The sequence below is a fragment of the Anguilla rostrata genome, chromosome 2 (genome assembly GCF_018555375.3).
Source record: "Anguilla rostrata isolate EN2019 chromosome 2, ASM1855537v3, whole genome shotgun sequence".
Lineage (NCBI taxonomy): Eukaryota > Metazoa > Chordata > Actinopteri > Anguilliformes > Anguillidae > Anguilla > Anguilla rostrata.
Genome location: NC_057934.1, coordinates 50,352,478 through 50,377,765, shown reverse-complemented (window position 1 = coordinate 50,377,765; position 25,288 = coordinate 50,352,478). Strand labels below are relative to the sequence as shown.

General features: G+C 46.8%; 1 protein-coding gene across 4 annotated transcripts in view; it reads left to right on the top strand.

Annotated features, from left to right (window-relative positions):
- Positions 1–587: 587 nt before the first annotated feature.
- Positions 588–25,288, top strand: part of rhbdf1b (rhomboid 5 homolog 1b (Drosophila)) — a 47,079-nt gene continuing 22,378 nt past the window's right edge. Inside the window, exon 1 of one of the 4 annotated variants that reach the window (XM_064322824.1) lies at positions 588–988. The gene's annotated coding sequence lies outside the window, so the exon portion shown is untranslated. Of the gene's footprint in view, positions 989–7,343; positions 7,367–20,605; positions 21,128–25,288 lie in introns of those variants that run through there. The other 3 variants (XM_064322828.1, XM_064322827.1, XM_064322826.1) reach the window with 3 other exon arrangements.

The window sequence follows — 25,288 nt, the reverse complement described above, 5'->3', positions numbered from 1 at the left end:
GTTCAACAGATGGTAGAACAGTTATTGTAGCCAACACTGGATGCTTATGCCACTGTGTGTATAAAATAACACATTCAGGATCCGAATTATGGGGGGGATTGGGGTGGGTCTGACCCCCCTAATTAAGACTTGGACCCCCCAAAAGAGGTAAAAACAACAGGTCGGGGGTCGAAATATTTATATATCCTTCTCATCTGTAATCGTAAATATTACAATATATTTCCGATCAGTGGCATCACTGGTGTCTAGGGTTGGTGTCCTTAATTCGAACCCTGAACACATTGATCTTACTACATTGCATATCATTTAACTTGGATACTGGAAGCCTACTTATATTAACATGTCTTTTCAAATTACACTTAGTTCCTTTTATGTTATCAGCATTGTCCTGAAAAAAAAAACTAGACATGCAAGCCCAGTGACTCAGTTTCAAAAATGTTTTTAAAAACTACAGTTCTCCCAAACTTTCAACAGTGGTCATCAGTCTACTTATTTCCGCCCATAGAGGTTCTGCACCACAGAACGGTCAGCCCAGACCTGATGAAGTATCACAACGATTGGCTGCGGCGTCTGACAGCCGCTCATCCATTGCCACCGATAGTTCGTCTTTCTGTGTAGTGGGCGGGACTTTCGGTCCGTGAAACTGAAGTACACACTGCGTAACTGATCCCGGGGGAGCCCAGGCTGGTGTGTGGGAATGTGCCGGGCACCGCATGGAAAAGAAGACCCTATGAGCGATTTCTCGTAATTTCCACATTTCAGCTCAAATGCGCTGTGAGAGCATTTACAATGTCTTTTTTCTGAAACGATTTTTAAGTTATCGGGAACATACAGTTTTTTTTTCACATATCCATTGGCTTTTATACAGTGTGATTATGAAGTGAAATAAGAAGCACCATATCACATTTAAGCAAACAGGACCTCCACACGTAAAAGCCGGGTCGTGTTTTTATATCCACCTCCTGAAGACCTGAATACTTGCTTGAGGGTAAGTTACTTTTACTTGTTATACGCGTATTGATTTCTAACGTTCGATAGCTAGCCTTGAAGTTGTTTCTCTAACGTCGGTTCGCTTCCGTCGCTATTTATGTCAGTGCGTCGTTTGCGGTAGCCAACTCGCCAACTAGCCTAAGCATCGGCTCTGTAACTTTAACTAGTCGACTATGCTGTCCAACTGTCAGCGGTTCCCAGGATCGGCATTTTATGCTAGCGTGTTTGTTACTTTGATTAAAGGAAAGGGTTGATCCGATCCTGTTGGATTGTTGCTATCCGTTTTCTAAGTAACCGAGAGCACGTTAGAATAGTTTAGGTAACTTAAAGTGATTGATGGAATATATCAAAATCAGATCGGTTTATAACTTAGGCTAGTTACTTTATAACCAGGATTTTGCCTTAACAGATGCATGCAGCTTTAGTCATAATAAATATGTTACTATCTGAGTGCTATACTGTATGGCTGAACTGCATACTCATTCACGGAGCTTAAGCTAGTACCACTAACGTTAATTACCTCTAATACATTAGCTACTGTATGTAACTTAGTGGAAAGCCACCTTATAGACAGCTGTTCACAATACTTTATATTTAATGTGAAAGTCACTCAGAACTAAGAAAAACTGTTAAAGCGATTTCACAATCAAGATTACAAAAGAATATTAAAATATCCAACTAGCTATCTAAACACAAGAATGAAAGTAAAGGCGAAATTATTTAGACATAACGTGTTTTAAGATGTTTCAGAGTATACTTGTAACACTGATTGCGGAAATTATCACACCTAAATATTTTCAGCGTAATGCAGTTTAAGGAGTCACATGCAATTATTTTTATTTTTAGATTTTGTCATTTACGTTCCTACAAGTTACAAATTGTAGTGATTTATTTCTAGTGTCGCCCATGATTCGTTTTGCAGAGTTCGCCCACGGGGCGGCAACATGACCGGTAGTCTAAGTTGCTTGTTTTTGTTTCCTGCCTTGCAGAAGGACCTTTTTGAGCAGGTCCAGCCCCTGGTGACTCACTCCCGCCTTTTAAAGTGACCTTTTTTGTTCATTGAAATATTTTTGTTATTCCTGAGTGAACTTTGCCTCCCACTACCCCCCACTTTCTTATCACTGAACACTATTACTCATCATTGAGTTTTCTGTGTGATTGAAAGCTGGTCAACCGCCTGAGCTTTACTTAATTCTTTGGTCGGGTTCGTTCATCTATCTACATGAATCTACATGTGATGCAGCTACAGATGTGGCCAGAAAGAATATAAGATTAGAAACTAGTAATACTGCATCTTAAATATATGAACTACATGGTGCTTAATTAAGTACTCCTATAACAATGTACATCTAGTTGTATTCTGTACTTTCACACCAACAAAGTACAGTACTGCATAGCCTAGTCATGTCCTCAACCAGACGATAGGTTGTTGTTCTCTTGTCTCTGCCTGCAGTTTCAGGGTGGTCCATGTCCAAAGTAAGTGTTGCTGAGGATGGTCATTAGAGGGAACGTGTGAAACTATTACTCATAGATGGCGAGAAAGGGCACCAAAAGTTCAGAGCAAAGTTTGCTCTCTCCCAGACTTAAAGATGACACAACATTATTGACGGGGAGGGGGTGGTCTGCAAAATTGTCTATGATTCATTCTTATGGAATGAAAATAATGTACTTGAAAAATTGTGTATTCTCTCAATGTGCATTGAAACCATAGGCCAATTGAATGTACTGGGATTAAGTCTGCCATTCATTGTATTCCTGACAATATAGTAGATCTCACAGATCCGAAATCATTAGATTCCTTAAGTTTTTCCTGGTTCCTTAAGTTTTTCCTGGTAGTTTCTACTGTTGGTTATATTCCAGGTATAAAGAGCTGCAGATGATGCCATGCCTGCATTTTTTCCAGATGATCTTCCAAATATTGGCGCTGTAAGTTGTGGCTGGAATGTGAAACACCGGTATGTTTGCCAAGGTATCTAGATGAACAGAGATAGAGCATGATGGTGACACTGTGGCTTTCTGCTCCCAGGCAACATTATCGCCTGTAGTGGGATCATCGCTGGGTGATGTAATAGCACTGGTAAAACTCTCCCTGCTGTGTGATTGCAAATGTTAAGATGGCCGCTTTTTTTCGGGTTACATCCATTGCTGCGCCCTCACGTAAGCATTGGGCTGGACAGTTTACAATGATGCCAGTCTGCAGAGAGCACGCTGGGTAAGAGCCCAGAATCCCAGAGCCAGGGCTTATAGTGAAGGGAGCAGGTGGAATCTCCAGGCCACCGCTGGGTTGCGGATGTCTCTCTGAGCTGGACCCAGGGAGCCTTGGAACCATGAGTGTGTGAGTCATGGTGCAGTATCTGTCAGTGTGCCTGGCTGGGAGAGCAGAACTGTAATTGCATGCTGTGTTGTTTTGTTTTGGGGCAAGCCGCAAGCATGGGGTCCCAAGTATTATCCCCAACAGTTTTGTCACAGTGTTCATGGGGGGTGGGGGTGTGGGGGGGGTGGTGGTGGCTGTGCTGCTATCATTTTCCCCCATGGAATTTACAGTACTACCCAATCTACTGCACTGCCACTGAAGCCCACCTGTGAATCGTGCACATTACTACAGCCTATTTTTGTTTTCCAAGTTCTAAGTTTGCTGCTCTCATTACGATACTGAACTTCACACCTCCCCAACCCAAATCTGTGGTTTGTCTGTACCACTGTTTGTAATGCTTTTTAAAGTATTTATTGTGGCACCTGCACCCTTCAGGGATTTTAGTATAGGTTCACTAAAATTCAGACCTCAAAGTTCTGGCAGTCCTTGCTGAGGTAAAAAGCTTTTGGTGGGAAGGTGACTTATTGTAAATCTAGGTGTACTTCATTTTTGACTTTAAGGATTAATATCTATTTTTATAATTCAGTTTATCTGCCTCAGAAAATAAGGGAATTACTCCAGGAATAAATATTATGAAATTCCATTGTTCTGTGTGGCTCTGGATACTTTCTGATCATCCCACGTGTATCTGGAGCAGCACTGGAGTGTGTGTGTGCGTGGGGGGGGGTACTGTCCTTGTCTGTTTAGCACATGGTCGTTTGAATCACTCAGCTGCCATTGTATAGACCTTGAGCTGCTACATTATCATGCTGTCATGGAGATGTAAGCCATAAAGGCGAAAAACTATAGAGGCTATGTCTTTCTTTTCACTTGCCCTATGCTCCTGTCTGTTTTCGTGGTGGAGCCTGTGTCAGCCTCAGGGCCTGCTTGCGTCTTCTTCCCCTCAGTGCAATGCGTTCGCCCTTCCGGATCTTCAAACATGAGCAAGCACGTTGGTATTCGAGCAGGAAAGTAAGCACGGGCAACGGTGTCTCTTTCCCAGGCTGCTCCGGTTAACCAACTAGACCTGCAACTTTGGAAACAATGCCGGGTTGCGCTCATACAAAGCAGCTCAGTCCAGACCAGTCCCACGAAGGCAGGCAAATGAGTGAGTGAGTGTGTGTGTGTAAAGAGAGGCAGCCGAGGAGGAATTCCAGCTCAGAGCGGTAGAACAGCCTCCGACCCCCGTGCGAGGTGCAATGGTGGCTGAATCACGCACCTTACTGTGGGTGTGATTTGGATTTCAGAACGTGTCAAAGATGTTAGGAATGGCCGATTATCAAAAACATATCAGAAGCTTGCATGCCTGCAATATTTTCCTAATTCTTTCCCATTGTCAGCAAAAGGTTTGGTGACCTTTATGCTTCTAGACCTTATGTTAGGAATGGGTAATTATCATGAACATGCAGCGAACTCCATAATGTTTGGGGCAAATACATATTTTTTCTTGATTTGGCTAAATTTATTAAAGTGTAGATTCTCAGCTTTTATTAAAGGATATTTTCATATATTTTGGTTTCACCTTGTAGAAATTGCAGCACTTTTTATACACAGTCCCTCCCATTTCAGGGCACCATAATGTTTGGGACAAATTACTTCACAGGTGTTTTTGATTAGTCAGGTGTGTTAACTTGCTTCCGTAGTGCAGGTATAACAGAGCGTTCTGTATCTATTCTTGCTTCTAGGCTTTTTGTTTTCTTTGGAGTTTGTTATTGGCGTTTGTCAACATGAGGACCTGAGTTGTACCCAAGGAAGTCAAGCAAGCCATTATGAGGCTGTGAAATAAGAAAACAGTCTGAAAAATATGCCAAGGTTTAGGCTTAGGCTAGTGTATAAAATGTCCTTTAATTAAAGCTGGGAAAATGCACTTTTAACCACATATGAATTTTAAAATTGTGGAGTACAGTGCCAAATGAGGAAAAAGATATGTCTTTGTCCGAAACATTATGGCACTTACTGTATCAGAAGCTTGCATGTGGGCTATATTTCCTTCATTCTTTCCTGTTGTCAGCCGAAGGTTTGGCCCAATGTTTTATGCTTCTAGGCCACTTCTGTGCATGATAGAAATTTTAGGTTGTAACTCTGCCTTTGGCTCTTCTTATGGGACAGACCCTGTTCATCTCCTCATTGTCATTCACTCAGAATTGAGGAAACCATGCTTGTGTTCCGTGTCCTATAGCATGGTGCTCAGTGATGCATGGTAAATGATATCACAGAGCTTTGAAACACAGAATAAGCAGCATTCATCAGCATCGTAGATCGAGGAAAACAAGTGGCCTGAGACCTCGCATGGACATTTGGAAGCTGGAAGGCTGAACTTTGGTTTCGCAGTGGGCGAGTTGTGAACCATTGTGTGTTCCAGCATTAGCTTCAGTTGGCTTTTGTCACTCTCGTGTTTTGTGTATACTGAGAGCTGTCCTCCCCTGGGTCTTTGGCTGCGGATATTCAAAGGAAGCCATGCTCGGCCCCGCTGTGTGAGCTTCCTGTTTGTAGCTGGTTTGTATGAGCCCCAGTGCCAATGCTGCCAGCTCTGCCTCTCCCTTTACATCTTGGAGGCAACCGGGAGCAGGCTTCGACTTGTTTTCAGCAGGACTGTAAATTAGCTGTGACGTAATGCGGCAGGTTTATTTCAGAGCCCCTGAGAAGCAGCAGCGCGGTCTCCCTTTCCTCAGACCTCAGACCTCAGACCCCGCATCCGCCTTTAACCCCCCCCACTACCATCAACCCCCCCCCCCCCCGACCCCACCGCCTCACTGAGCGTCAGGGGGCTTGCTTGAGATCCCAAGGAACATCAGGAAGGAAACAGGTCAGGAAGTCTTAAAAAGACCCGCTGTCTTATTTTGACTGCAGGGTCCCTGAAGCGGAAAGGGAAGTTCAGTCTTTTCTTCACGTGAAGCACAAGTGTCATTATTTATTGTGTTTTGTAAAAGTCAGTTGTTTTTACATTGTCACAGAGGGGAAAGAATGATAAAAATTTGAGTTGATCCTTGATGATCTGGGATTTTATTAATCCCATTGGCCTCTGTGTTGTTCGGCAGAATATCAACAAGACATGTAGGCTAATGGCTGTGGCATGTGTATTAGGGTGTCTGTAAGTTTGAATGTCCTGCCAAATGTCCTGTAGCTCTTAGATCAAGCACATGCAAATATTCACAATTCTGACACACACAAAATAATTTGCCAGCAGTACTGTTGAACTGTTGAATTTGCCAGAAGTACTGTTGCACCTTAGATTCTGTGCATTCCCTTTCCTGAATTGAATTGTCTCACCTCATCACCCTCCATAGTGAACACATTTCGCTGCTGGCAATTGCTTCAAGATAGAATTCATAACACCATACAAGGGCCATAATGCACTGCACAACCGAAGCACTGGAGATACATGTCATGTAGTTCATTGTGAATAATATTGATCAAAATGTCGCATTGTAAAACATGTTGACATGTTATCAACCCTTTAATGACTCAAGATATTGTCTGAAAGCTCCGATTTGTCTGTTTGCGCATGAACTCTGGAAACTTCTAGCTTTTCTTGGCCCTGTGTCTTTAAAAGCCTGAATGGCCAGGAGTGAGGGGCCCTGTCATGGTGATATAATATGGGATGGCAGGGGCAGTGGGAACGAGGGAGTGATTATATATAGACAGTCAGCCTCTCAGATACTATCTTTGGCACAGAAGGCAGTCGGACCCCGAGGGGCCTTGGAGTTTATATTTGCAGATCAGGTTGGTAAACTTGTGTTTGCCTGAAGGTATTCGTTGGTCTGTTAGATCTGTTGCATTTCCATACCTGCCTCTGCGGTCTTCTGTGAACTGGGCTGTGCATTCTGAGGAATATAAGGATCGTCTCAGAAGTCACATGACCTGCAGCACTCCCTCTTGGTGTCTTTCCCAATATAGAGTGGGAGTGGAGGGCGTTTTGTACAGCTCTGTAACTGCAGTCGAAGTGGAGTACTGTTCCGATGGGAGTAGGTGGAGCACTGGACTGCAAGTAATAATATCTGAGGAGTTTCTGCTGTAGTCACAGTGAGTACTGCACGTTACTTCAGGGATGGGAGCTCTCAGTCTGTTGTGCATATGGACAAGAAAAGGGTGTTGATGCCCTGTCTCCTGACTGTTTTGAGTCTGAAAAGCACACTATGCTCCTATCACATGCTACCGTGTTATTTGCTGAGGAGATCTTTGGAAAGTCAGCTAATCCACTGTTGATGGAGAGAACTGTGTTTTGAAAAAGGGAGATTTTTGTACTGGAGCATTTAGGCTCACATAACTCACGCTAGTTTCATGCTCTCTCCTGATAATGAGATAATAGTGCCAGCTTGGCTTGAGTCCATAATGGGCTCCAGTCCACCTTAGTGCTGGTGCTGCGCAATTGGCTGATTCTCTCTCCAGCAGGTGTTCTCTGCTGTCACACTGAAGAGCTATGCCAATTGTCTCTATAATTATCCATTAGTCATCTCTTGGCCTGGCCTGTGGGCTGTTGAGGTGATGTAAGAGTTCTGTACTGGTGGCACCTTGCGGGTCACACAGAGAAGCAGTGACTTTTGTCTCTGTGGAGGAGAAGAGTGGAATGCATTAGGGAACCCTGCTCCCTTGAGGCCATTGCTGCTTGTGCTTTAAAGTGCCTGCTGAGAGGCTACTCATTGGAAGAAATTGATCAGTGAATCTGGCTTGTTAGCAGTCTGAGGCTGCAGCCAATCAGTGCCGCAGATCCTCCTGGCTCTGAGAGCTAGGCATTGTTAGCTCTCAGAACGTGATGTGTGTTACCCTTTTTTAATTGACGTCTTCAAAGCACTTTGTACAGAGAATTGGAAACATTCCATTCAATGCCTGTTGCACGTTATATGACAACTGCCTGGTTGATGCAGGACAGCCAGAGTACACCAACTCATGCAACAGTGGAGAAGATGGAGGATGAATAGCTATCTAGCCACGTAAACTTGGGGGGAGGGGTGCTGGATGCTTTCTTTTCCACCCTGAGGAATTGCTGAAGTGCGTATCCCCAGAGGAGTCCTTGAATCGTGCTGTGAGGAGACCTCCCCCATTCTGCTGCTAATGAGCCATGGGTCTGCTCCAGGCCTGCTGTTAGTGCACCGTTAGCAGCAGCCTTCCAACCTACTGTCCCCTGGACCTGAACCCCATCTGCTCACACTAGGCTCTCCGTGCGGAAAGTCCCAGCCAATTCTCTGCATGCTTCTGAGCTATGATTGTTAGAAGGGAAATGTGAACTATGTGATAGCCCCCCTTCCTTTCTCAGCAAGGTTGGAATACCGCAAGGAAACCGCTTATAGATACTATTAAGAATGTCTTGACTTAGTAGCCAGATCTTTACTGAACTTTCTGATGCTTATTTAAAAGTCCGGACAAGTCATGTTTCATCTTGTGTAGGTAGCAGCTTGTTTGCTTTACTAGTCCAATGTACCTGTTCTTACAGACCTTATACAAGATTGCCTTTATGTAATCTTCCTGTACATCCCTCATATGGAGGGAAAATTGATTTATAATATTTCTGTGAACTAGCCCCAGAATTCGGTTAGTTGAAAGGATTGCAGTGGGGGCCACCATGACTTTTCCATTCTTGGCTACTTAGAGCATCCAAGGACATATGAGAGAAGTGGGGAGGAGATGATGTTTTGGTGCGGACTTAACGCTAATTAATCAAATCAGTTTTTTTACAAATCAGTATTGGTAGTGGATTGATTTACGGAACATTTTTGGTCATTTATGCTTTAGCACATGTTTAGCACAAGTTTGATTGTCGTCAGTTCTTTAATAAGTGCCAGAATTATGCTTTGAATGGTGTTCTTTTATAAGACAGGAGATTTAGATGTGCAGGCCAAGTGGCACTCAATTAGCATAATTTTCCAGAAATATTCTATTCAGTGTTTTTTTCCTCTCTGTGTGCAATGCAGCTTTATGCAATTAACATTTTGATAGACTGTGAGCCAACAGAAGAAGCCCTTATGTTAAATCTGCTGCTTGAAGATGTGACATAATAGACTCCATTATGCTCTCTGCGCATTCTCAGACAATGGCGATCAACCACTCACTGCAAACAAAAGCGCCTGCCACTGTATAGCGCAGCAAAGCCTTCGATTCTGGCCCCTTGCCCTGTGAGTGGGGATCATGCATTTCTGTTTGATATCGTCTTAAGACCTGCACTTTAGCCACACCCTCCCCTTTGGACTCCAAGAAGGGACAATGAACGCCACTAATACTGTGTAATAACACGGTGATCGTGGCTGTGTGCTGATTGCTTTACACTACATGGCCTGAAGCTCAAAGCTGTTATCAGCAGAATGCATTTGCAGTGTGTTTTGGAACAGCGGGGAATACCGGATCCTTCCACCAGCAGTCAGAGATAGTGAGATACCGCAGTAGATTGTACCACTGGAGGTAGCCGAAGGTGTTTGGTCCCCATTGCTCACTCTTTTGGAAAGCGTGTACTGGTGTCTGAAGTGAAGGAGATGCTAGATTGTACATGTGTAGACCGATGGTTGTCCCCATGCTCACTCTTTGGAAGCGTGTACTGGTGTCGAATGAGAGCAGTGTACATTTGTGACCGCGTGTCCCACAGCCAGACTCTTGCGACTCTGGCAGCACATGGCACCACTGTTGACTTGACTATTGACCACATGTTTTTATGGTACCCCAATGCATATGCCAGAATAGGGATGCCCTAAAGCACTGCTGTGCAAATGATTCATAAGCATAATATCTCTGTCAGCTGAAGCATTGGGAGATACAGGAAGTCACGTGAGGCCAGCTGTAAGTTGCAGTGTCCCATAGAGTTCTGATTTGGGATGTTAACATTTTATCAAATAACTGTTACTCGTTACTAAGAATGTTGATTGTTTAATTTTATGGATTAAAAAGTTACATTTCGGTAAACAGTTTTAATGAATAACCCAACGTCAGCGATTAGATTTTACATTGGAGAGACATTCCTTCCTCATTAGACAAAAATCCCCTCGAGCGGTGGAAAGTTGGCGAGTCAGGGTTCCCTTGACTGGCTGCATTAGCGAAACGTTTTTTTGTCCATTCCTGGAACTTCAGTGCCATCTGAGCACGTCTTCTCAGCTGCTGGTCTCACCTTCAGCAGACTGCACACCAGACTGACCCCAAAGCACGTAGACATGCTCATATTCCTTAACAAAAATGGATAACGGCATGTAGGCTATGTTGTTCATGGTATGGTTATATGGTACAGCCTTCAGGGATACAGTATATCCCTAGCGGTCTTTTGTTGGGGGTCTCACAGCATTTTATTCTGTTTCAGACCTTTACTTACCTTTTTTGTTTGCTGCAGATCAAGGGGCTTACTTTACAAAGTTGGGAACTTGCTACTATTTTGCTAAACGAATAACCTACGACTTGCACTATAGAGTACGAATTGCACTATTGAAGAGGTCAATGTGTTCTTTTTTATTATAAGACCACGCTAGCTGCCCCTCCTCTGCTGCGCAGATTTCTCAGTCTGTGAATCTGTGTTTTTATCATTTTGTTTCTTGTTGTTATGGCCTTAATATACAATGCAAGTGCTGTTTTAATGATTTTTTGAGCATGTCTTAATAAAACCTCTCTGATATTGACAGTATTACTCATTAATTGGTCGGCCTATTTTGAGTCATTATTTTTATAGGCTGTATAGTAGATTTTAAGCTTATCAGTTAATAATTATTAATCAATTAATAGTCGCCGACAATCAATAAAAAGAATTGCACAAAATTCGCATCCCTAGTTCTGGTCTAAGCAGCACGTGGGTTTTGATTCGCCGATGGAAAACTGTACAATTTGAATAATGAATAATTTGATATTCACCTCTGTGGGGTTTATTTCTCAGCTTAGATCACAATAGTTTGGACTGATCACAGTGGTTTGGAATGCCACTATGTGTCATTCTCATGCTGAATGGCTGAAGCTTGGTAAGTATGGGCTTGGTTATTACATTGATGGGAGGCCTCCTGGGAAAATTTAAAGGGGAATTACTCTTTATAACACTTCTGCTTCTCCTGACTGATTTTGTCCTTCTAATGAATGTGGCGCCCTTCATTTTTATATTAGATATTTCATTTTAAATGTCTAACGTTAGAAACAAAGACCTATTTTTTTTTTAGGGCAAGTCCACATAGTAGTATGGTGTCCGGTTTTTTCTTCTTCTTCGATTTCATTTTGCGGCAAAATCGAGAAGAAGCGAAGCAAAACATTCCATAATTTCAGCTTTGAAATCGCCCTGCGTTTGTAAAGGAAAACAACAAAACAGCGAAAATATTAACATAATGAAATAACTATAATCGAAAAATGAAGGGCGACACATTCATTAGAAGGACAGTATCAGTCATGAGAAGCAGAAGTGTTATAAAGTGCAATTCCCCTTTAAGTTGTTGTTGGAAGTGGTGATGGAGGGCCAGTGGGGGGCAATCTTCCCTCTGGTCAAATAACCACACCCTGGTGCAGTGATGAAGACACTGTGCTGTAGGAGACAGTCTTTTGGATGAGGTCCTGACTCACAGTGAACATTAAAGATCATGTGGCTCTTATTGTAAAGAGTTGGGGGTTCCCTGGTGTCCTGGCAAAATTTCCAACCTGACTTTCACAACTGCCCACCTAATCTTCCCCCAGTTCTACACGAGCGACCTTTGATTACATAATGTGTTTTAAGCTTTGTGTCCAGAAGATACAAGAGGGATGCAGATGGATGTCCCTCTAAGCAGAGCTCTGGTGGGGTGTGGGTGGGTGGGGGGATTTTGGCTCCGGTCTTCCTTTTCCTTGGCTTTGGCCATTGGGAATGGGGACGATACCCAGGCAGGCAAGAGAGTGTCCTTCCTGCCTGTGTGGGGACTTTTCCACGTCCTGTCTCTCCATTAAGCCTCTCTTTCTTCTCACTTCCTGCCGTAGCTCCTGCTGAAAAGTGGCTGACGGACGGAAGGCCGGCTTTGCTGCGTGCTGAGCACCGAGGCATGCTTTAGCGGGCTATTTATTTTACCTTCTTAGTGTTTGTTGATGCTGTGGGCCAGAATCTTTTAGCTTACCCATGGGAGTTTGCAAAACAAATAACTTTTTCCTAGTGAGTCCTTTGGCTCATTTCTGTCTTTTTAGTGAGGAAAGAGGAGGGAACCAGGCTACTTACTTAATAAATACCACAGGTCCAGAATTCGCTCTTACCCTGCCAGGGTTGGCATCAACAGAAGTGCAAAGCTATTCTTTGTTGTTTGGTTGGTGTCAACTGCTCCTAATTAGCAGGATAAGAGACTGAGTATTTGAGTGTACCAAAGACCAGCAGAACTGAACTAAAGTATCTTCTCTGGCTTAATCAGATGGTCCATCCGGGGCGGGAGTGGTCTCTGTGCTGGCCGCCAGCCCCGAATAACGGCTCAAATCAGCGCAAATGCACAATAAGGCCTTTTGTGGGACAGTTGGGGCTGATATCATGCTGGAAAGTATTTAAATGGAGATCACATGTTGTTTAGGCATGCGGCTATGAATCCCCTCTTAGCTCTCTTAACAGGAAAGCTTCTGACTTCCTGCAGACAATAAGGCGCTTGTTGGAGGAGCTGGGATGCATCAGGGCGGCTCTCCGCGGCTTCGCTCAGGGCGGCCTTCTCTTGGAATATGGCCTCTTTCCCTTCTCTCTCCCTCACAGCTATGGGACGGGGCTCCTGTGGCTGATGACCGGCTCTCACAGGTTGGGCCAGGTGGAAAAGAGGGAAGAGGTGGGAAACCCTGGCAGAGCCCTGCCGAAAAGTCTAATGCGAATAGCATTGAAGGGCTGGATATGGAATTTCCACGGACAGAGCAGCTGCAGATTTGCAGTGACAGTACTTCCCATTTCCCCACCGGTGCTGTGAACGTGCTGCCTGCGTGCGGGTTTAATTTCTTCCATTGCTGTTAAAAGGGAACGGATCCCAGGTTGACATCGCCCTTTAAGGTTGTCCCGACCGTCTGTGGGCTTAGCCACCTGTGCGCTGGGCTACAGGTTAAGTACCTGTGCCTGTAGCTAGCCGAGCGCAGGTTAGTGGAGCGTTAGGGACGGATGCAGAATTACCCACCCCTCTGCGGTCGGATTGGTTCGCTCCGTAGAGCGACGGTGTCTGACGGTGGGTGCGCCCTCAGCAATGCTCATTAAATCCCCTGAACTCCCACTCTGTCTGGCTTCCAGCGCGCCGGGGGGAGGGGCGGGGAGGGCTGGGGAGGGACGGGAGCGCTGCGTGGGCTCATGGCCGCTGGGAGATTAGAGCAGTTTCCATGAGGATGAGCTCAGGCCCGCCAGGCTCAGGGCCACCAGGCCGGCACCGAGCGGCTGTGGCTCACGTGACCTCCCCAGAGGAGAAGAGTTCTCATGGCAGTTCGCCGGCTCTGTTTCGCCAGGTCACACCAGGCCAGTTTCCCCGACTCGCATTAACATAAGGAGAAGACAGATGCCCTTTCAGCAAGAGCTTAGCCGCTGATTTTATTATTTTTTATCACTAAGTGGAAGTGAATCATGCAGTAAGACCTGCATCAAATAACAGTCATAAAAGTCAAATGTAATGTACCTAACTCTGATTTTCCTCTATGTTTTAATCTGTCATTCAAGCTGGTGGGACACCAGGCTACTGCGCAATACTGCAGTGATTTAATGCAGTAAACTTCATATTTTCAGCAGAGTGCAAATAAGCGGTTTGATAGTTTGAGTCACGTTGAAGTGGAAAGAAAAAGCGGAAGGAGATGCTAGTTACTCAGACACTTAAGAATGACTGAGCATTCCTAGAACACTGTATGAAACAAGTTCAGTGTCATTTTAGGTCATCCAAATAGTAGGGTGTATGATTTAATGTAAAAACGCATCAGTTGTGGAAGAGCTGTTGTGTGCACTATGCCATAGAGGGGCATCATTATTTGTAGTCACAGAAAAATGGTGCACTGTAGCTTGAGCTGGTGTGTATGTATTTGCTGTAGTCATACAATAACAAATAGGTGAATTAAGATTAATTAAAAGTGAGGTAAGTGAATTAAAAAAAGGTTTGACTTTTGGTCTTTGAATCTTAAAAAAGCAGTGTTTGAGGGTACATGGGTTCAAAATGGGTACTTTTTCCCTCTCCATTGATCTCTTGAGCATTTCTGGGGCCAGAGTGGACCAAGCCATGGTAAAACATTTTGTTTTCAGTCCAGCGCTGATGGTAAACATAACCCTAGATGTTAATTAGATGCTTACACCAAGGTAATTATAAGACCAAAGCCTCCAGCCTACAAAGTCTGCAGATGCCTGCCACTGTTCCACTGATCGGAAATTGTACAGCAGTGGAGTCAGAATAAGTGGGGTTGGTTTTTCGGGAATGTTCTCTTGGTGATATACGTCAGCAGGAGGATTATGGGTCACTTGGGGAGAGGGAAAGGGCTGATGCCATCTCACACACACATGCTCACACACACACATGCGCACGCACGTATATGCACATAGACAAACACGTGCGTACACACACACACACATACGCGCGCACACACATACACATATACGTACGCGCACACACACACATGCACACATATGCGCACGCACGCACGCACGCACACACACACACACGTGTGCACACATGCACGCACGCACACACACACACACACACATATGCGTGCACACACACGCACACACATACACACAGCCATAGCAACAGTTCAGGCCTTTGCATGCTTCATACTGTAAGTGCAATGGCCTGGAATATTCTCTCATCCGAAAACAGCTTTGCCGGTCTCAGGAGTTCAATAAAATAAAATAAAAAATGGAGCTAAATTATTTAAAACATTTGAAAAAAATTGAATTAGCGTCATTGGCCTGACCAGCTCTTCGCCCCACTGTGGGCGGAGTGAGCAGGGGAAGCTTTGCATGACTGGGCTCACTTTTTCAGTTTTACTCACTGCTGGAATATGGAAACCGGGTGCTTTGTGCGGACCCATGTGGTTTGTATGATGTGTGTGTACCTGCATGGGTCTGCTTCACTGGGCCGCACCATTGTAGACCTTCTGAAAAGAGTGGGAGGCCACTGCTGGAGCCATTCGTACAGAATCACACAGGGCCCCAGATGCCCTGTTTTGGTGTCCCCCTCTTCGTGTGACTGGCAGAGCCCAGGGCTTTGGCAATGAGAAGAGCATTTTCATGTTTCGCCACATGATGAAAAGGGTTCTTATGTACAGTGTGTTTCAGCTGCTAGCTGTAATGTGCTCTCTGTGCTCTTTGTGGCTCTGGCCGTGGTCGTATCCAGTTCAGCCTCCTTGCCCAAACACCTCTCCCATGGGATGCCTCTGTTTTGTTGTTTTTGGTTTCATTGCCGTTTGAACTTTGGCATGGCTTCGGTTCTCTGTCAGAATACCCTTTCATTTCGGTAACAGAGTGAGAGGGAGCCATGATGCTAGCTTTTTCCACAGTGAAGGTTGCCTCTGTACTTACGTTTTAGGGCCCCAGGAGAGACCGTAAAAAGGACGGGAGGGTCAAAGTGGCTTCTGAGTGCTTAAACGCTTCTTAGCAGACAAGAGTACTGTATAACACATTTATGGCAGCCATAAGTTCATAGGGGCAGTATTTCACAGTGTTGCATAGTTATGTGCTTGCACATACATACGTTTTAAATGGACTAGAAAGTACAACAATCCATTGAATGCCTGATTTGAATTTCTGGCCGTTGAGCGCTGAGGAAAGGACGAGCGTGACTGCTAATAAAGCTGCTTGCTCTTTCCCTCTCCCTGCATAATGAGCCAATGAGCTGCACAGCTGCTCTGCTTCCTGTCTGTCCTGTACAGGCAATCTGGAGGACGCCTTTGGACATCCTGGCATTTAGGGGTTCCAGGTGAATTCCCAGGTTACAACACTGAACTGAATGGACCTGTCTAACTAATAAAGCACAAATGGGTGTTAGCCTGTATCTCATACCCCAGGGTTTTTCCTGACTCAAAACAGCGCTTCGTTGGCGACTTTTCGTGACGGTGACTGCGGTCAGTACGGCTTCATCGCCACCGTCAACTCAACATGTCGTCTCCCTTTATTTAGCCTATCTACATTTGGAATATTAAATTTGGTCTTCGGTTGGCCACCACAATGCTTTGAGATGCAGGCTATAAAAAATAAAGCATGTGACAAAAATGAAAAAAGGGAACATATCATTAAATATTTATTGAAGAGTTACATATTGTAAGTGCTGGAATTGGGGGGGGGCGGTGGGTTAACTTATCCTGAAGGACACATTGTAAGGGGGTCATTCTACAGGAATAGTGGTATTGGGAATTGTAATATGTCTTCAAATGCATTTCATTTTTGTCACTCAAAGCTTAGAGTACAATATGAATTAACCTTTTAACTCCATGAATGAATGAATCCACACAAATGCCAGCTTACTGTATTATATTATTTTATACATTCACTCAAAAAGTGCTTGCACCATCTTTTTGGGTTACAGATGCTACTTGTACTCTGCACAACATCAAAGGTTTTTCAGAATTGCATTTCTCAGTTCAATATGGACGGATAGGCAAAAACAGTGTGGGTTAGTACAGTAGAATCCACTTAATTGCGTAATGGGTTATTGCGTAATTCAGGTATTTGCATAAAATTCCAGAATCCCAAACCATTTCCCTTTCATTCCATTGTAAAGAGATTGCATACTTGCTTAAACCACAAGCACAAAAACACTTGGGCGGCCCACCTAAGACATTTCAATGCAGGAATGACCCTTTATCGTGCCTTGCCAACACAGAGTGGCGACCTAGAAAGCTGCCTGCGTTGGTGATATTTGTGTGTGTGTGTGTGTGTGTGTGTGTGTACATGTGCGTGTATGTGCATGTGTTCAATTTTATGGAGGATTTGTGCAATTGTTGTTTAAAAAAAGCCTCTAATCACTGGTCCGTTGCCAGATGTTAGGAACTTGGACTCAAATAACGAAAATTAATTGTCAAATGTCATCGGTGCCCACTGCACCTGAGTGATATTATATAGCTTACCTGAGCAGACTCTTCCCTGCACTGGCACGTGGCCATGCCACTCCCTGAAAGCGCACTGTGCGCTTCACACACCATAGCTGTGAGCTTCCATTTCATTCCCAGTGCTCTGTTCTTTTAAGATCGCCTCATTCTGTTTTCACTGGGACCAAGTAAGACGATCTATGCCTGACCAGACTCAGTGAAATGAACCCAAACCGCTCACACAGAGGCACCCAGCCGCCCAGTGCTGCTCCCCGGAGGCTGGACGCAGCTCTTGCTCGACGCTGTGGCCCCAGCGCCAGTGTTTGTTTGCTCGTGCCAGAGCGCAGTGACTGTGAGACGGGGGGCTGTCGAGCCGCACGTCTCCATCTTCCCCCCCCTCTCCGCGCGGGCGTGCGGAGGCTGGATGGTGTGAAGCGCTGCCCGGCCCCGGCTGCCCGGCCCCGGCTGCCCGCCGGTATGTGAAGCATTTCCTCGCATGCGAGGAGCGGCTGCCAGGCTGCGCGCCCAGACTAGCGGAGGAGCCCATCGGCCGGACTCCGCTTCCTCTCCCTGCTGCCCGCCTGAAAACCAGGGGAGCCAGGCGTGAGCCTGTTAGAAGCAAACGGCCTGAATTTAATGCGCCTTCCACAACATGCTGCATATCTCTCATATCGTATTCTCCACAGACACTGACGTGCAGTGCACTTTAAGCTATCTTTGCCATAAGCTCTACAGGAAAAAACCCATAGTGCAAGCCACAGCAGGCTGTCCAGGGCATTTACATGGACAAGAGGTACACAGCTGTACACATCGCTGTAACGACAGGGGAGCAGGTAGCGGCTGTGAAACAGGTTGTCTCCTGGATGGCGAGGTGCCAGATCAGACGCCCTCGGAACAATGCGGCCTTCTCCCCTGCTCCCCGGGCTGACCCTGTTCAGCGCTCGCCTCCAACAGAACCGCACTGTTCGCTCCCAAAATCCCCGCTCACGGGCCGCCAAACAGCCGACCATGCGGCTATCATGGGGCTGAACCTTTATTACTATGCTCTTACCCCCCCACCCCCCCCTCCGAGAAAGTGAAAGCAGATATGTGAGTAGTCTGCCAAATTGAGCTGATCTAATTTCACATGAGCGCATTTATCTGTGATTTTAGCTGTGGTTTGCTAGATTAAACCCGAAACTATTTAGGGTTTCCAAAGTATTCGTACATTGAATAGAATGTTTAATGCGTGTCAAAATATGTGTTAAGTGCTTGAGACGTGTCATTTGCCACCACTTTCACATGATGGTTCATACAGCAGGCATTTTAAGAGCTTTTTTTAGCGAATGCATACGAGAGTGATCCGATCTTATTCTCAGAAAATCAGTGTGCAGAAATGGCACATACGTACAGGTATATAGCTTAAAATTTATTGAAATGATTTAAAATCATTTGTATATTTCAGCAGGAACCAGCATTCCTGTGGAGTAATGTAAAAGCATGTGGTGAGTTTAAATCTAGAATAAGTACATTGTTGCTTGGGCTGGTTTGGCTAATCTGCATTTGTCACTACTTTTAAGGATTTGTGCTTTTTTAAAAGTAATTTAGACTATAATCAGTAATCTTTCTTGTAACTCCTTCATTTAGAGGTTAATTCCAGAATTTAAACCCTCTCCCTCTGATGTAAAAGTGGGGGAAATCCCCTTAGACTGTGACTGATCCGTTTCCTGAGTTTAAATACCTCGGTTTTGCTTTCGCAACACTACCCTTAGTATGGACACTCTCGCCTAAAAAAACTATTTGTAGAGTTGTGAGGGACTAAGAAAATCAGATGGAGTGATAAGCATACGATATTGACTTGTCTTGTGCTCTGGGTCGAGGCTTTTAGTGTTTAATTCCAAACTCAAATATCTCTTGTTTTCCTGTTAAGCTGGCTGTGGGTGACATGGACCTAAGAAAAGATATGGTGTGCGTGTGTATGTGTGTGTGCACGTGCGTGTGTGCGTGTGCATGTACCCGTGTGTCTGTGTGTGCATGTGGGTATGCACATGCGTGTGGTGTGTGTGTGTATGTGTGCTTGTGTTTCTGCGTGAGTGTGTATGTGCTTGTTTGTGTTTTTGTGTATGTGTGTGCGAGTGTGTGTGTTTATTTTTGTTTGTGTGTGTGACTGTGTGTTTCTGTATGTGTGTGTTTGTTTTTGTGTTTTTGTATGCATGTGTGTGTGTGCGTGCACTGTGTGTGTGTGTGTGTGTGCGTGTACTGTGTGTGTGTGTGTGTGTGTGTTTGTGTTCGTTTTTGTGTTTTTGTATGTTTGTATATGTGCGTGTACTGTGTGTGTGAGATGCAGTGGGTGTACATATTTGTAGTAGTCTGTTTGTTTTTGTGTTTTTGTTTGCGTGTGTGCATGCGTGTACTGTGTGTGTTTGTTTTTGTGTTTTTGTATGCGTGTGCGTGGGTGCACTGTGTGTGTGTGTGTGTGTGCGTGAACTCTGTTTGTGTGTGTGTCCTGCTTGTGTTCGTTTTTGTGTTTTTGTATGTTTGTATACGTGCGTGTACTGTGTGTATGAGACGCAGTGGGTGTACATATTTGCAGTAGTTTGGGCCTGTAGAGAGAGAGAGACTGAAGCTTGGGGTGGACACGTTGCTCTCAGGAAGGAAGTGTCCAGCCTTCCCTCCGCACAGATGAATGAGGTCATCCATCGCAGACCCACTGCCCCTGACAACACGTGGACATCTGTCTCCCTCTCAGGCTGACTGGGCGGAACAGCTGGATCAAAGAGATAGCGCGGGCTAGTCTTCAGTTAAGCACTGCAGTGACTACCGCTATCTCTTAAAGCACATAACAGGAAACTGGCAGAGTAGTGTTTGTGCAGATAAATAAAAACGCTCATTGCCGTACAAGGGCAGTTTACTGATTAAAGATCAGTTGCTTATGGAAAATTATCACGCTGTCAGAGAGAAATGAATTTGAGAAATATCAAATTTGTAAAATAAAAAAAAGAAAATTATGAGTAATCCTCGGTATAATAAGTTGCCTTTCTAAATTTGATGACTGATATTAGTTTGAATTAGGTTAAACTAAGTTTAACCTAGGCTAATTCAAACTAAAGAGTGTTTTTCTCTTTTGTCCTTTGTAGTGTAAAAATAACACAATCTTTCGATAATGTTCCATCAACCTCATGGGAAGAAGGTTAAAAAAAAGACGTAGTAGGGACATAGTAGTCTGAGCAGATATTATATTTAGTTTTCAATTGCACGATTGTTTTTTTTTTTTTTGGCTGAGATTAAAAATGGTTTTTGAAAGTGAGGAAACGCGGGCCGGAGTGAAGTGGCAATTAGCATCAGAAAGAGCGCGGCTCCGCTTTCTGCTGGCAGCCTGGGGAGAGGCAGGAAGCGAGGGATAATAAAAGCTCGCGGAGAAGCCCAACGAGCCCCCTGCCCCTTTCTCACGGGCGGTTCAGCACAGGTCGCACATCCCTCCGACTGACCCGCGCAGCGCTGGGCCCTCCCCGCGGCCGTGACATCACCGGTCCCGCGGGGCTTCTGGGATGGCTGCCTTACGTACCGTCGACGAGCGCACAGCTTCTGAATTTATCGTCGTGGGTACGAAGGGGAACTCCCGTGTGTCGGAACATCCCAATGCGAGAGGGAGAGATGCAGTTCTACTCAAAAGCACTTTTGTGAAATGCTCCCCCTCCCCCCCGCCTTCCTGCCGAAACCTTGGCCTCGCCTGTTTGTTTTGTCTGGCCCTGTGCTCACTCCCAGCTACTGCAGTGGCACACTCAACAATGTGCTGCGAGCTAAAATTAGCTGTGGAAAAACATCAATTAGGCCTTCTGTTCAAAAGCATGCTCCGCTGTTTTAAATCTCTCCCGACTTTCAAGGGTAAGTAGCCCTGTGTAGGGGCAGCTAAGCTCGCACATCATGGCAAAGTATTTCACGCTTGCATTTTGAAAGTCTGAACCTGGATGTAAATTACATGCGTTTAACAAGCAGGGAAGGATTATGTAAAATCTTAGTAAAACGCTGGTGGAAAAACAGGCATGATTTTTATTAGCCAAATTAGTTTGAGTTGGTTTCCTGGCAGTGCAGTGAGATCTCTAATTTGCTGTAATTTACTCCCACGTTGACTAGCTTTTGTGCTGTGGCTCTTGGATGTGAATGTGTTTGTTTCAGTTGGTGGGGCTCTGCAGGTGCAGTGTCATTTCAAAATGAATGATGGCGCAGCGTTGTATATCCACAATAGGGAATGTCTTTACATCAAAGTAAACTAAAGAACAACTGAACTGTTTAATACTGAACCTTTTTTCCTTGAGCCAGGAGCTCTGAGCAGATGTCGTATTATCTTAGGGTTTGGAAATACCCTCAGATTGGGCTGACTGGGTGGTATATGAGTGTTGAATAGCACTTGGTTTGTTGGACTTGGCCGTGGAGCTGAAACCTAAGGCTTAAGGATCAATTCTTACAAGTTGGACTTGGAGACCATTGTCTAGCTAACTCGTGTATTCAGGAGACAGCGGGCAGTAGGAGGCAACGCTGGCTGTTCCACAAAACGTTTTATTTTTAATGAAAACTTTTGTAAAATCGGCCGTTCGGAGGCCTTGGATGGCGGCCATGTGTAAAATTGAGTTCGCGCTCGACTCAGATGTCCACTTCTGGGAAATCTCATTGAAATTCCCTCTGGCTTGAGCGCAGACTTCCTCCTGGCTTCAGCTGTAGCCTGCACCTTCCTGTCAGTGCGGAGTGGAGCAGTGGGAATCCATTACTCCCTCCATGCTCACAGCGTACACAGACAGGGTCAGCTCTGCTGAGGCCTGACGCAGTGCGGTTTGGACATCACAGCGAATGGGAAAAACCTTGACTGAGAGAGGCTGCACCCTGAACACTCCCGTGTTTCCTTATGAGATATACATACACAGCCCGTGTCTCTGAAGACCAGATTGATCCAAAGTCTGTCTTCCTGGGGGTCTGTGTCTCGGGTGAGATAGCCTGTGCTTTCCACAGCCTGTCCTCTGTAGGCTATGGGCTTTCTCTTGTGTGCTGTCCAGTGCATGGTCAGGGGGGAGGGGAGAGCAAGGGCCCAGATCAGTGTAATTGAGGGTCACAACAATCTACACACGCACATGTCAGACATTTTCAAGGAAGTCATGTGACTCACTGTTACTGGAAGGGGATTGGAGTTGTTCTTCCAAAACACACAGCTGTCCTTCCAAGGCTGTGGGCTGTGGCACATTGCTCTGTTTTTTGTGCTGTGGTAATTGCCTGTGGCGTACGAGCCTCCATCCACATCACTCACAGCCACAGTGGTGATCCAGCATGGAGACGTTAGCCATACCTGCCTGGGGTGGCAGCACCTGTGGGTGCAGGGATGGAGATGGGTAGGGGGACAGGCACTGGGAAAGAGAGTGTGAGAGAAAGAGGGTTAAAGAGAGGCATGCACATTGATGACTATGGCAGCAGTCTGAGACCTTGCTGCTTTGGCACTTGGACTGTGGCTGCTGTTTGGCTGAGAGGGAGAAGTGAGCGTGGGCAGGAAGTGTGGGCTGGCACATAGCAGGAAGGAGCAGGGGTGCTGTTGAAACTTTAGCCTCTCTCAGCACGGACCAGACACGCTCAAGGTCTACCTGGAGTGAAGATCAGCTTGCTTTATGTACTTAATGAGTCTGTGAGAAAGCAGACCACAATGGCAGATCAGCCGCGCGCTCGGTCCGGGTTGCCAGATGTTAAACTTTGTGGCTTCATTAGCTAAGGTTGCAGAAATGCTAACTCAAATTAATGAATATTTGGCCTCGGAAATGTCAATCTGCTATGGTCATTAATCTGGCGGTGGGTGGTCTGTCTGAGCTTGGATGGAGGACTCGGGTTTCCTTCTGTTCCGAGGCCAGGGTGCTAGGAATTCTGGGTAGGAAAAGGGAGAGGTGTGACCCAGGAGTGGCCTCTTCTTGCTCCTCAGTCCTTCATCTGTGGGACCGTAGAAGGTGCAGTAGGAGGGGAGCACAGCACGCAGGCGTTTCAAATGATTGATTCCCCGGGCAAGAGGTTGTGCCATGTGACCGCGTGTGTCAGCTCCCTCCCTCTCCCTCTCTGGGTGTAGCCGTGCGCTGGAGCCCTGCTCGGGAGGAGGAAGACCCGCGCCGAAGGCACCGCGCCCGGAGGCTCGGTGTGGATGGCCTTGCGGACAGGCTGAAAGTCCTGCACTGCCTGCGTCAGAGATCCAGCCTGCCCTGCGTAGAGACCCGCGCCTGCCTGGTCAGATCCTGCACCCTGCCCTGCTGGTCAGAGATCCCGCTGCCCTGCCCCTGCGTGTCAGAGATCCGCGCCTGCCCTGTCGATCCCCTGCGCTGCCTGCGTGTCAGAGATCCGCTGCACCTGCCCCTGCGTGTCAGAGATCCCGCTGCCCTGCCCCTGCGTGTCAGAGATCCCGCTGCCCTGCCCCTGCGTGTCAGAGATCCCGCTGCCCTGCCCCTGCGTGTCAGAGATCCCGCTGCCTGCCTGCGGTCAGAGATCCGCTGCCTCCCTGCGTGTCAGAGATCCCGCTGCCCTGCCCCTGCGTGTCAGAGATCCCGCTGCCCTGCCCCTGCGTGTCAGAGATCCCGCTGCCCTGCCCCTGCGTGTCAGAGATCCCGCTGCCCTGCCCCTGCGTGTCAGAGATCCCGCTGCCTGCCACGTGTCAGAGACCCGCTGCCCTGCCACTGTGTCAGAGATCCGCTGCCCTGCCCTGCAGATCGTGCCTGCCCTGCGTGTCAGAGATCCCGCTGCCCTGCCCCTGCGTGTCAGAGATCCCGCTGCCCTGCCCCTGCGTGTCAGAGATCCCGCTGCCCTGCCCCTGCGTGTCAGAGATCCCGCTGCCCTGCCCCTGCGTGTCAGAGATCCCGCTGCCCTGCCAGGCTGTGTCAGAGATCCCGCTGCCCTGCCAGGCTGTGTCAGAGATCCCGCTGCCCTGCCAGGCTGTGTCAGAGATCCCGCTGCCCTGCCCCTGCGTGTCAGAGATCCCGCTGCCCTGCCCCTGCGTGTCAGAGATCCCGCTGCCCTGCCCCTGTCGGCGGCTGTCAGAGATCCCGCTGCTGCCCTGGCACCGCTCCTGTCTGTAGAGATCCGCTGCCCTGCCCCTCCGTGTCAGAGATCCCGCTGCCCTGCCCCTGCGTGTCAGAGATCCTGCTGCCCTGCCCCTCCGTGTCAGAGATCCTGCACCCTGCCCCTGCGTGTCAGAGATCCCGCTGCCCTGCCAGGCCGCGCCGTGATGGCTGCCGCGTTCGCATCGTGGCTGCCTGCTGCCAGTGTCGGGTGTGCGCCAGATCTGGACGCTTGGTGCTGCACGTTGCTGAGTTGCTTAGCCGGGGTTGCTTGCTGCGCCCCGTACAGCAGGGCCCTGCTCTCGGCCGGGGGTCTGTGAGGTTAGGCATCACTGCCTCCGTCTCTGGGTTCAGTAAAGGCGGTGAAGCTCCACTGGCGCTCTCATTTGTGCTGGATCCAAGTATTCCGGAAAAAGAGAGCCCTACAGCGTACTCAAGGAAAATTACAACACCTATTGATATGTGAGGTGTCGGGGAATCAAAGGCACGATCAGAAATGCAGAGGCATGACACAGCACGATCGGCGCGAGCCACTCCTGAGGAAGTGTGCCACATACAGGCCAGATAGGTTCCTCCTCTTCTCCCTACACGGACACGCTTTCATTTCTCTTCCTGTCAGGAAGCGCTCTCTGAAACATGCTGGAAGTGTCTTAAAAAAGATCCTAAAGTTATTTTTTTCCCTTTGTTCCATTGAATTGTCCTCATTTGTCCCCAGCTGTCCAACCCCCTGCCCTCCCCCACCCCACCCTTACTCCTGTGACGTGGGATTCTCTGCTGAGACCTCCGCATGTGGGTCTGAGAGCATTTATTTGTGTGGCCCAATGATTACGTGGGAAATTAGTCACATGTGCCTTTGATCCTGAAGTTCCTTAGTTCACGCCGGGTTTCCCGGACGTTCCGAGGCGGTGATGAATGATGAGTCTGAGGCCTCATTGTGAAGTTTGGTGTGGGGCTCCTGTGGAAACGTCCACAG